Raw genomic sequence first — 13,044 nt, 5'->3', positions numbered from 1 at the left:
GTTGTGGGAGGGTAGGGATGGGGAGGGGAAGATAGTGTGTGCTAAAGGCAATAACAATTAGCATCATTTAAAGCTAGAGCCATCAATGGCACATTAATGAGCAAATGGATGCATGAGCAATGAAAACTATCTGGCATGATACATGGGACAGAGATGTTAAAGTAGTCTCGAGTTAATTGTTGGGGTGATGCGTCCTTGTTGCTCTGGGTTTCTCCACATCATCAACGTGTTTTCCTTTGCCAATGAGCAGGGGACACTTCCCCGTGTTTGTTTGTTCCTTGAGTAGCCGGTTTGCAAGTATCTAAAGTGTGGGTAGTCTGATTTGAGACAGAACAATTTCCAAATCAACATTTTTCATCTTCTAGATTGTATAGATTCCTTAATAAATTTTCTTAAAAAATTAGAAGATTTTATATAACACTTTACTAATTTAATTGATCTTGCATTTGCCTTTTGAATACTATTTGCTAAATTTTCTAATCTTTTATGACAAATGTCACTTTCTATACTAGCTAGATCAAATTGATTATCAAACATTAATCAAATTTTCTAAAATAAATCTTTTTGCAGATCGTTGACTCAATGAATCAAAATTTTTTCTCTTCTTAAATTATGAGTTTACTTTAATCATTTGCGTAAAGATATATTAGATAATCGAAGGTGACTAGGGTTTCTATAGGTTTCCTCCAAATAGATAAGAAACAAAACTCAATACATTGGTGTCACAAATATAATCCTCACATAGATTATTCCATACATTCCATGAAAATTCATCTTAAGGGAAAACAAATCACATTACATGGATCGCACACCTTTGATAAATTTCCCTTGCTTAGTTACACACAAGCTAAATGTGCATTGAGAAAAGATAAAAAGTCATACTTAATATAGGTGAATGCCTTGGCATCACAAATATAATCCTGACATAGATTATTTCTGCAAAGTTGGTAAAATTTTTAAATTTATCCACTGTTCCAACTCATTATCGTATAAAAGCTACATTCTTAGGCACTAGATACAATGATACACAATAAGTTTTTGACTTAGAAATTAAAACTGGCGATTATATTGAGCGCAAAAATTTCTTGATTGTGCCTTTGCAAGCTAGTGATGTTATTTTAGGAATTCCTTGGCGTCACAAATATAATCCGGATATAGATTATTCCACACATTCCATGAAAATTCATCTTAAGGGAAAACAGATCACATTACATGGATCACACACATTTGATAAATTTCCCTTGCTTAGTCACATACAAGCTAAATGTGCATTGAGAAAATATAAAAAATCATACTTACTATGGGTGAATGAAATTGAAGCTAAGGAAAATGAGATGCATCCTAGGCATGCACAATTTCTTTCACAATTTAAAGATTGTTTTGCTCTTGATTTACCCCCTGGTTTACCACCTACACGTTCTCAAGATCATAAAATAGACTTAATCCCTAGTTCTCAATCACCATGTAAAGCACCTTATAGACAATCAGACTAAACAGAAAGAAATCCAAGCACAAGTTGAAGAACAGTTGAACCGAGGACTCATTAGGCCCAATAGTTCTCCTTTTGGTACACATGTCCTATTAGTTAAGAAGAAAAATAATACCTATAGGATGTCCATTGACTAGTGTTCCCTAAACAAGATCACTATTTAGAATAGATATCCGATCCTTCGGGTAGACGACCTTATGGATAAACTACAAGGAGCCACTATTTTAGCAAGATAAATCTCAAATCTGGATATGGTTTTTAAATTGTTGAAAGAGAATAAATTATATGCTAACCTTAACAAAAGTGAATTTCTCCCAACCCAAATTCAATGCTTAGGTCGCATTGTTTCTTCTAATGGTATTAGTGTTGATCCTAAAAAGATAGAGGCAATTTTGAATTGGCCAATCCCTAAAAATGTGCATGAGTTACATTCTTAGGTCTTTCTAGCTTTAATACAAAATTTGTAAGAACTTTTTCATTGCTTGCATTACCTTTAACAAAATTTTAAACAAGTGTATTGTATATCATTGGTTTGACAATCAACAAAAGTCTTTTGATTTACTAAAACATGCTTTAACACATGCATAATATGTTTTTCAATTACCTAATTTTAATTGATCATTCTTTTTTGATGGGGGGGAAAAAAGCCAGAGAGCATGTGGTTTTTTTTTCATACACTGTTTTGCGCATCTATATTTGCGTCTAATTTACAGGTGAAATCACATCTATGTGTGCATGTATATGCCCATCTATATGTGCATGTATATGCGCATCTATATGTGCATCTATAAGTGTGTCTATAGGAGCATCTATATTTAGGTGTATATACGCGTCTATATGCATGTAGTTTTCACTATAAGCACGCTTGTAGACGCGAAATTTTAGACACGCTAGTAGACGCGGTAATAAAGGCGCCCAATATTTTCAAACACAATTAAAATATTGCGTCTACAAGTGCATCTATGGAGCCTTTTTGTTGTAGTGATATTGGGTATCCCATAACCTTAAAGTAATACAAAAAGGTTATGGGATACTTAAGAGATTTTTTCATGAAATTCTTTTATTTTTATACATTCTACTTACCCTATCAAGCTGAGAATGCATTCTATTGCCAAGGGTCTAAATTACAAAGTTCAAGTAGCTGACCTATACAAGAACTAAAAGTTTTAAATGATCCTTGATATTTTTATGTGATTTGTGATAATATAATTAGGTTTGTCTCTTGTGAGTTCTTTTTCTTTATCTAATGTATGCCATCCAATCAATCTCTTTGATTTTGGCCTTCCTACTTTATCATAGTGGGTTTAAGCTTGATATAGATATCATGAAGGAGGGAGATATGTTTATTCCTTTAGTACCATTCACAACACACCCTATTGCACCCTATGATGCAAGCATGAGGTGGTGCAAGCACAAGCATTATGAGTGGAGACCTCTTTCTTAATCCTAGAATGTGTAGCTAGAATATCACACCTAAATAGATTAGATTTGGAATGAGATAAGATGGACATTTACCAATTCATGTGGTACTTATTGATTCATGTGATATCTAGTCAATCATGTCACCTATGTCTGATGTAGCCTTTCATAGATATGTATTGATTCATGTGGTATCTACTCAACTTTGTGTCCTATCTCTAACACAAGCACTACAAGGATTTGAGCTAGTAGCGATGCCGATTAGCGACGGCGGGTAGTGGCATCGCTATTTGCGTCGCTATTTGCGACGCTCCATAAGGAAAAAAAGCGGGCCGAAACCGAGCGCGGTTTTCATTTTGCGTTTGCGGCTTGTGTATTTTGAGAGCGAGAGCGAGGAAGAGAGCGAACATCGTGAGAGAAGGAGAGGAAGAAGACTTGCCACCACTGCCGCCGCCGCCGTTGTTCGCGAAGGAGAGGAGGAGCCTTCATCGCAAAGAGGAGCCGCCCCACACTCGCCATATCTCATCGGTGAGTCTCCGTCTCTCTTTCTTTTACTTGTTTAAGGTTTAAATCACTTTTTCTTTTTCTTGTTTAGGAGAGGAAATGAGAGAGAAAGAGAGGGAGAGGAGAGAGAGGGAGAGAAAGAGAAAGAGAGAGAGAGGGAGAGGGAGAGGGAGAGGGAGGGAGAGTGCATTCTCTCTCCCCCTCTCCTTTTTGCTTGTTTAAGTTTTAAATCACTTTCTTTTTTGCTTGTTTAGAAGAGGAAATGTGAGAGAAAGAGAGAAAGAGAGGGAAAGGGAGATAAAGAGAAAGAGAGGGAGAGGGAGAGGGAGGGGGAGGAAATGAGAGAGGGAGAGAAAGAGAAAGAGAGGGAGAGGGAGAGGGAGAGGGAGGGAGAGTGCATTCTCTCCCTCCCTCTCCCTTTTGCTTGTTTAATGTTTAAATCACTTTATTTTTTTCTTGTTTAGGAGAGGAAATGAGAGAGAAAGAGAGGGAGAGGGAGAGGGAGAGAAACAGAAAGAGAGGGAGAGGGAGAGGAAGAGGGAGAGAGAGTGCATTCTCTCTCTCCCTCTCCCTTTTGCTTGTTTAATATTTGAATCACTTTCTTTTTTTCTTGTTTAGGAGAGGAAATGAGAGAGAAAGAGAGAGAGAGAGGGAGAGAAAGAGAGGGAGAGGGAGGGGAAGGAAATGAGAGAGGGAGAGAAAGAGAAAGAGAGTGAGAGGGAGAGGGAGAGGGAGGGAGAGTGCATTCTCTCTCTCCCTCTCCCTTTTGCTTATTAAAGGTTTAAATCACTTTCTTTTTTGCTTGTTTAGGAGAGGAAATGAGAGAGAAGGAGAGAAAGAGAGGGAGAGGGAGAGGGAGAGAGAGAGAAAGAGAGGGAGAGGGAGAGGGAGAGGGAGGAAATGAGAGAGGGAGAGAAAGAGAAAGAGAGGGAGAGGGAGAGGGAGAGGGAGGGAGAGTGCATTCTCTCTCTCCCTCTCCCTTTTGCTTTTGGAGAGTGTTAAGATATATTGTGAGAGGGAGAGGAAATGCGAGAGAAAGATAAAGAGAGGGAGGGAGAGGGAGAGAAAGAGAAAGGTAACATATATTGGAATGATAGCATATCCATGATTATGGTAATGGTATCCACTTTACTTTTTTTATGGGTACCATTATATTGACTCCTTAAGAGGGCTTAAAATTAATCATACACTTTATAAAGTCTAATTAGGATATTTAAGATGCACGATAATAGACTTATCGATAATGGTATGCAATGTGCTTTGCCATGGGCCACGTACATTGGTGACTCTTTAAGATGGCTTAAAATTGGTCATGTCCTTCAAAATGTCCAAGTAGGGGATCTAATTGTGATATGCATAATTCATTGTTTTTGTATTAACTTTATAGGCATAAAAAATTAGAAATCATGCCAACCAGTCAACGAAAGGACTAAAAGAAAATGATACCCTAGCTAATGGTCATTACGATACTTCATCAAAATGAACCCAAAAGTATTGTTATAGAAGAAGAATCCCTTAAATTGAGTATAGGATATTTTCTCTCAGGTCTTATAACTATGAGTAGAATTGATTGAAATAAATTTTATTACTATAGTTGATAAATTTCATAGATGGCATTAATTTTAATACGCGATCCTAGGACAAAAAAACCACATTTCTAAGATACTTTTTGTTGAGACTGATTTATTATTAGACTAAGAGATCCTCAATGATGCTCATAAATCGATTACTTATACTCAAAGCCCTCTAGTGTAGTTTTTTACAATAACGAATAATTATCTACCAGGAAAAACAAATCCTTGAGCATGATATAGGGCCGAGATATAACATCAATAAATCTCTCAACTACTATGTACAATGCAAAATCTATGGTCAACTTGCAACTTGACATACATCTCCATAAAGCTATCCATTTAAGCCTCGTTTGCTGTAATGTAGATAAGATGAAAAACGAAGAAGGTCTTATTGTTCAAGATCACGAGACGTATCTTAATCAGCGTGTCCCATATCCTTGCTCTCAATGCAAGTTGGCAATTAGACGAAAACACCGATTGTCTATAGAACACGTACAACGATTTGGCGAGTTTCAATCTGAGATCATTGATTAGGCGATTGTGGATTTTTAGCAAATGGTAATTTGAAGTTAATATTAATCATGCATTGTACTCGCAAGCTAATTGAAAACCATACACAATAAGGTTGGCTCTTGTTGGCAAATTTTCTATCCAGGGGGGTGATGTCTCGACCCAAGGGGGAGTGCACCCTTTGCGGCCAATTAGAAGAGTTCTTGGACGTGCGATGGATGGATTGCAGGAGCCAATCCACCACTCGCAAGGCCCATCTATACCATCAATGCCAGAGGAGACAGTCAACCTTCCCGTCCTACCTACAATCTTGGAGCCTGAGATGGAGGCAATGATTGATGCATTGATTCCCATGCATGTCAAGACATCTGACCCGCTTAGAGAGGAAGCATCCATACCATTAGATGATGGGTGCCGAGTATCTCGGTTGAAGACATTGCTTATACTCTTAAGTGTGTAAGCAAAATACGGGTGGAGCGATACGAGTGTGACCGAGTTATTCAGGTACCTTGCACATAGGCTTCATTGATTTTTTTTTTGACACTATTATTACAAACATTTGTGCTTTTTCAAGGTGTTTTATGATTTTTTTTAGGTTCTTGAAATATCATATATTACCACTTGCAAATACCATGCCTGAGTCTCGTGATGATGCACGACATGTTTTACGGAAGCTTGGCATGGACTACAATAACATCCATGCATGTATCAATGACTGCATATTGTTTTGAGATGAATACGAGACTATGGAGACATGTTCAACGTGTGGTGTTCACAGGTATCGACAGGACTTGCAAGGGAAAACCATCCCTGAAAAAGTTCTCAGACACTTTCCGCTCATCCCCCGCATAAACCACATGTTTCGCACGTCTGGTATGGCAAGCTTGACAACGTGGCATGTGCAGAATAGGTCCACGGATGGAGTTCAACGAATATCAGCGGATTCGCGCGCATGGAGCCACATTGACTCTACCTTCCCAGGCTTTGTGCAAGAGCCAAGGAATCTTCGGCTCGGTCTCGCAATGGATGGTGTGAACCCATTCGGTCTGCGCTCAACTTCTTACAGTGTGCGGCCTATAGTGCTTGTCAACTACAACATCCATCCATAATATCAATGAAGAAAGGACATCTCATCCTTAGCTTGCTCGTCCCGAGCTACTACAAAGTAAAAAATATGGACATGTATCTTCGTCCAATAGTTGATGAGCTTAAGATTTTGTGGGAGGAGGGGGTCACTATGTAAGATATGAGCAGGCGCGATGGTCAGTGGTCAACCAACATTCGAGCCATTCTCATGTGGATGATGCATGACTTTCCGGGATTGGGAGAGTGCTCAGGTGAGCAGACCTCCATTCTCGCTGGTAATATCTATATTTTATCTCATTCAATCAAGTATTCACTAGGTTGTGGCTCACCTTACAGGTCTGGTTACCTCAGGTTATCATGCATGTCCATTGTGTGGGCCACAGTTAGACTCCCGAAGGTCACGAACCATGAAGAAGATGGTATATCAAGGACACGCTGGTTTCTTGCGGGAGGATCATGAACTCAGGGAAGGTTTTCTTGGATGACCTCCAACACGTATGAATGCCGCAAGCTGGTACGAGCTGAAAATTGTAAATCCGGAATCACATCCAAATGGAATGCGACGGTTCTCTGTTTTCTACGAGTTGCCATATTGGATCCACTTACAGGTCAACCACTTGTTGGATCCCAAGCATATTTTCAAGAATGTGGGCAGCTTGCTATGGGACCACATCACAGGAAAGAGAGACACTATAGGGTCACGAATGGATTTGAAGGAGGTAGGTAAGATGGAGGTGCTTTGGCCGCAGTCAAGTGCTGAAGGGGGAGTACAGCTTCCTCGCGCTCCTTGGGTTTTGTCCACCAAAGAAGAGCGCATTGTGAAGCAAGTAATCAAGTCTATCTGCACTCCGACGGGTATGATGCCTTCTCTCAGGTCCGCATTTTCTAAAGATGACCAATTGTCGGGGCTAAAATCCCATGATTGGCATAAGATATATCAGGTTTGTGAACAGAATGGATTGTAATTAGCATGGGCATTTTGCAATTTGAAAAGTGGACATTATTCATAATGCTTTCTCATTTGTGGCAGTTTGTCCTACCGATCACGATCGCAGGATGCCTTACTCCAGAAATTCGCGGGGCCATTTACAAGTTGTCAACTTTGGTGCAATGGATCTCACAGAAAGAGATTAAGACGTCCTCTATTGAATCCGCAATGCGGGGATTAGTGGAGACGTTCTGTCTCTTTGAGAAATACCTGCCCACTAACATGCTCACAATACAAGTCCACCTTCTTGTGCATCTTGTGGACGAAGTGGAGATTGCTGGACCTATCCATACACGATGGATATTCTTCCTAGAGCGCTTCATGAAAATCCTGAAAGGCTTTTTGCGACAACGAGCTCGACCAGAAGGTAGCATGGCCGAAGGTTGGTTGGTGTCAGAGGCATTAGTGCATATGTCACAATGGCTACCAATGGTGGAACCAGATAATGAAATGCTATGGATACTGAAGGACGATGATAGACTGACTTGAGATGTGGTGGTTGGAAATGGGGTAGAAAAAATAATGGATGCCTCAATGGAAGAGAAGGTGATTCACTTTTGTATGTTGCACCATGCCTCCATGGAGACGTGGCTCGCCAAGTACCAGATTGCAAGGCAAGATCGAGAGGAAGCGCGAGCTGAATTCTGACGGAGTACGCGTCATCGACCGATTTGATATCCCAAAGGTATGGAGGAGATGCCGCGGTTTATGTCAACACGATGGTTGCATGGAGCCTTGACCGCAGCATCCAGCGATGGGACAGAGGTCTCAATGGAGAAGTGGGAGTTCTCGAGGGGATGTAGGCCAAAGGTGATGAGGGGCTTAGAATATGTCGTATCTAAATTTTATATGCGACATCTAATTTGAGTGTTTCAATGTGTAGTACAAAATATATAGTGCAGCGTGGTCGCGCGGACGACATTTTCGCGTGGAGCGTATTAACAAAATGCGCTCCACAATGGAATGTGGTGTCATGGCAAGGTTTGAGCAAGAGAGCCGGCGATGAGCAACGGATCCGAACATGGTTGTGGATGAGATGGAGTATTTTGGGAACTTGTAAAGTATTATTGCGGTGGATTATCGTAGCTTCTCCATGATACTATTCGATGTGCAGTGGTTCAAAGTGGTACTTGGAGAAGCTAGAGCAACAGTTCGATGAGGTGCGACACCTTTGTGTTGCCGGCCCATTGTGAACAGGTGCATAGGGCCATTTGCTTGCTAATTGTAATACAACATGGTTTATGTCACAATGGTTTGAACTCGCTTTGTACGTGTTTGTGAACAAGTAATCTTCTATCCAAACCCTCGACAACCTGGATGGTGATATGTTATACCTTCAACTCCTCGAAGTGTGAGAGTATATGATCAAAGCGATGTTCCGGGCATAGATGAAGATAACATGAAAATAGAGGGGTCGATATTACAAGGGGGGAGGCCGCCGCAAGCTTGGAGCCCGCATTGGCTAACAATGATGGAAATACAAGAGTCCAAGAATTTTTTGAGAACGAGGCAGACTCATTCTTTTGTGGTTACATGTCTATCGACCTTCCAGTGTATGCAGAGTTGTGTCAGGAGATTAACATGGGACCATAGAATACTTCATTCTTGGAGAATTGTATTACTCAATTCGTTATTTAGATCTTCCATAAAGGTATATAAGATATGCATTTTAAGAGGGATTTTTTAAAAATAATTTATATTACTGTGCTTTGTATAGTTGAAATTGATTATTCTAATACCATTTTTTATCTGTGTAGGTGACATTTTCAGGATGAGTCGAGGGATGAGCGATAAGGAGTTTCAAGACATGATGGCACGCATGTCTCCAGACCAGCTCGCGAGATTCAGAGAGATGGCAGACCAGGAGCTGTCTCGTTCTTTGTCAGGGCACTCTACTAGATCTACTTCAGCGCGATCAGATGCTTTAGCTTCGAGCAGACGATCTCGACGCGCACGACTTGGGCTAGAGGGAGGGACTGCATCGGGATCAGGGGGATGCTGCTGTGGAGACACGGATGTGGTGTCTCTGTCTCGTCGTTCAGCTCGAGCTGCGTCACCTCCAGGATTTATCACACCTATGGGGACGTCTACTCCAGTTACTCCAACTTTTGCGCAGCCGTCAGCAAGTGGCACCCCTTTTGGTGGCACCCCTTTGAGTGCCACTCCGAGAGAGGTTACCCCCATCGGTACACCGGATGTAGAGGGGTCTCCTGGATATGCCCAGGAGCGTGGACGAAGATGGGAGAGGACCCATCTTAGCCAGACTCCTAGGGGTTATGGATATTTGGTTGATAGTAGGTCAAGAGCCATCACCATGAATGATGAGGGGAGGAGGGTGATGGCTCGCATGAGAGAGTTGTGCCAACAAGTTTTTCGGCACAACGTCCTGGATCATTGGAAGAACATACCAGAGGGGAGCAAGGACTCCATAGTAGCATCCTTGCACGAGGAGTTTCCGGTGCCAGCCGCAGTAGATAGATTCTCTACGGGCTGGATGATGGATTGCATGCGTGCATACATGTCACATAGACGATCTGACACACGCAAGGAAATCAAGAGTGGGGCTGCAAAGCCCGAGTGTTTAGATGCAGACGACTGGCACCGACTGAGGAAGGAGGCTATAGATTCACCAGGACGTTGGAGTCAGTATAGCGAGAGGCGGCGAGGGCACGACTCGAGGCCGGAGTGGTCCATCATCTTGGGAGTGGCGGCCACAGGACATATTTGGAGGACTTTGTAAGTTTCTCTTTTGTTTTGCTTGTTTGTTTTTTTGAAATATTCTTTGTACTAACAATCATGTTTCTAACAGTTAGCATTTTGTTTTCTTTGCAGCACTTCATTACAAATCGCGATCCGCAAGGCCTTGAGACTCGATATGCAGAGAGACACGGTCTCAATGCATTGATCGACCGATTGTATAGATGCGGCGGCCCTGTAAGTCACTCATCTTTCTTGTCGGTAGTTACCATGAGATATTTGAATGCATTATTGTATAGTGGATTGATGTGTTGTTTCTTTTTCTGTAGAATCCGTTCCATGCTCCTTTGCGGTGGGACGAGGATTTGTAGCTCGCCCTTGGATCCTTGGAGCTCACACACCTTTATTTTTTAGTCGCATGATCTATGTATACATTTTCTATGTATTAGTGATATCCTGTCATGATTGTACCAATCGCATTTTATGCGATCATGTATTTATTTTATGTATCACTTTTATGATTTCAGTATACATTCTTTTTGTTTGCAAGCGCTTTGTATACAGTAGTGCAGAAACTATTTTGTATGGCTCTCATACAGCACACAACTGCCCTGCCACAAATTTATTTTTTCCCTGATACCATTGCTATTTGCATTGCAAATTTACTGCTCGCATCGCTATTGGTGTCGCTATGTGCATCGCAAACTTACTGGTTGCGTCGCTATATGTGTCGCTATACGCCAATAGCGACGTTTCTATGGCGTCGTCAATAACAATGCTTTTTGCGACGACGGTGGCAAATTTTGTTGTTTGTATTTTCGTCGCTTTAAACGTCGGTATAAGGTCTATATCTTGTAGTGAAGGTGCTTATAATCTAGCTATGAGCCCTTTACACTCTATATTCATCTGTTGGGGCATGAAAAAAGAAAGAACAGTCTATGGATGGATTAAAAAACTCTCAATACATCCTAGTTTGCTCATTCTAGCTAAATATTCAAAAGTAATAAAATGAAAATCTAATAATCTTCATGTATAAGCAAATAGTTTTCCTTTGAGTACATAGCCACTTCTCAATGTATCTCTTCACTATAGGAAGGGTATAAGAGAAACAAAGATGGAATGAGAAGATAGACACAAAGGAAAAATAAAGAGAATGAGATATCTTTCTTAGTCTCTCAAGATACCTTACCTTGGGGAAATGAAAAGAAGAAGATAATGCTCAAAGGCTAAAGAAATTGTGCACATAAGAATAAGCCTTTCTCTTGATCTTGAACTTTAACCATCTAAGATAATTAAGGGATCTCGAAATTTGCCCATAGTTTGGCTATGGGATAATAATCACTATAAAGAAAGGGGGAATAGTGATTCCAAGTTCCGACACTAATTAGCGGCATCGCTATTTGCATTGCAAATAGTGATGGTACTTAGGTAAAACAAATGTGGCTGAAACTGGAGCATGGAATTTTGCGGAAGAGACAGCAAAAGAGGGAGTGAAAGAGGAAAGTAGAGGGAGAGAAAGAGAAGCTTCTTCCCACAGTTGCTGCGGTTGCCATTGCCTTGCCACCATTCACGAAGAAGCGGAGAAAGTATACAAAGGGCGAAGATGAGCCGTCGCAAAGAGGAGATGAAGAATCCATCTTTGAGCCTTTGCCATGTACATTGCTCCCTCTTTCTTTGTTCTTGTTCTTTCTCCTTTTTTGTTTGTTTTTGTTGAGAATGAGGTACATTGAGGAAGAAAGAGAGGAAATGAGAGAGGGAGAAGAAGAAAGTAAAAGAAAGAAAGAAGGAGAGAGATAGAGAATAAACATGAAACATAATAAAGAAAGAGAGAGAGGGAGGCAGGAAGGGAGGGAGAGAGGAGAATGAATGAGAAAACACAAGGGGGTAGAGAGAAACAAAGAGAAACCATAGTCATGCAAGAGAACATTTCATGGTTAAAAGCTTAGTGCCCGGCGCGGTGAACAACCCCCTTGGTTAGGGTCAGGCAGGCAGTCGCAGGTAACTGAAGCTGCCTCTCCCTTCAGGCCTTCAACCTGAAGCATTAAATATATTTTCATCCTTTAGTTCCTTGAGCAAACAATGCAAACAGTGCTTTCTAAACTGTTATAAGCATAATCAATTCCAGTGGTCGTTTATTTGGCCAATTTCTAAGGAGTGAATCTTTCTCTCCGAATGCATCTAGCACTCGATCCAGGATCAATTGCGACTTGGCAAGATCCCCAAGGGTTTGCTTGTTAACCCTATATCCTTGGATTAGGGCCGTACCCTACTAACCCAACTTAACCAATTCCTTAAGTTCTATTAGTAGTAAATATGTTATTCCAATTTACTAATTGGTCTTTTGCTTCCAAGCAAATATCTAATCCTCGTATCTTGGTTACTTTACCCAAGAAATGTACTATATCACGATGATTATTTCTACTCTTGCAAGATAAACGTGCGTAACATTCCGAGGAATTGGCCATTCTCTTTTGATCAAATCACAAGATCATGCGACTCTGCAACCTATTGCGTGAGTGTGGCATCAAAATCATGGGACTATTTTACCCATCGAATGGCATTGTCTAATCACGAAATCATGATTAGATAGGAAACAGGGTTAGGGTATCTTCATAACAATCCGTTCCTGATTGCACTAGGTTGATATTGTCGGTCCTAAAGGTCCAAACCCAAATCCAGTTTCATTCTTTTAGCAAGCGATCCTTAGGGTAAAAACCCTAGATCGTTTCTCGCAAGTGTGTCCTATTGTCCCTACATTCCGTGAATGAGGGCAAGTC

Source organism: Lygodium microphyllum, chromosome 23, assembly GCF_053477565.2.
Source record: "Lygodium microphyllum isolate KBCC chromosome 23, Lygodium_microphyllum_v1.1.10, whole genome shotgun sequence".
Classification (NCBI taxonomy): Eukaryota; Viridiplantae; Streptophyta; class Polypodiopsida; order Schizaeales; family Lygodiaceae; genus Lygodium; species Lygodium microphyllum.
This window is presented reverse-complemented; position numbering follows the sequence as displayed.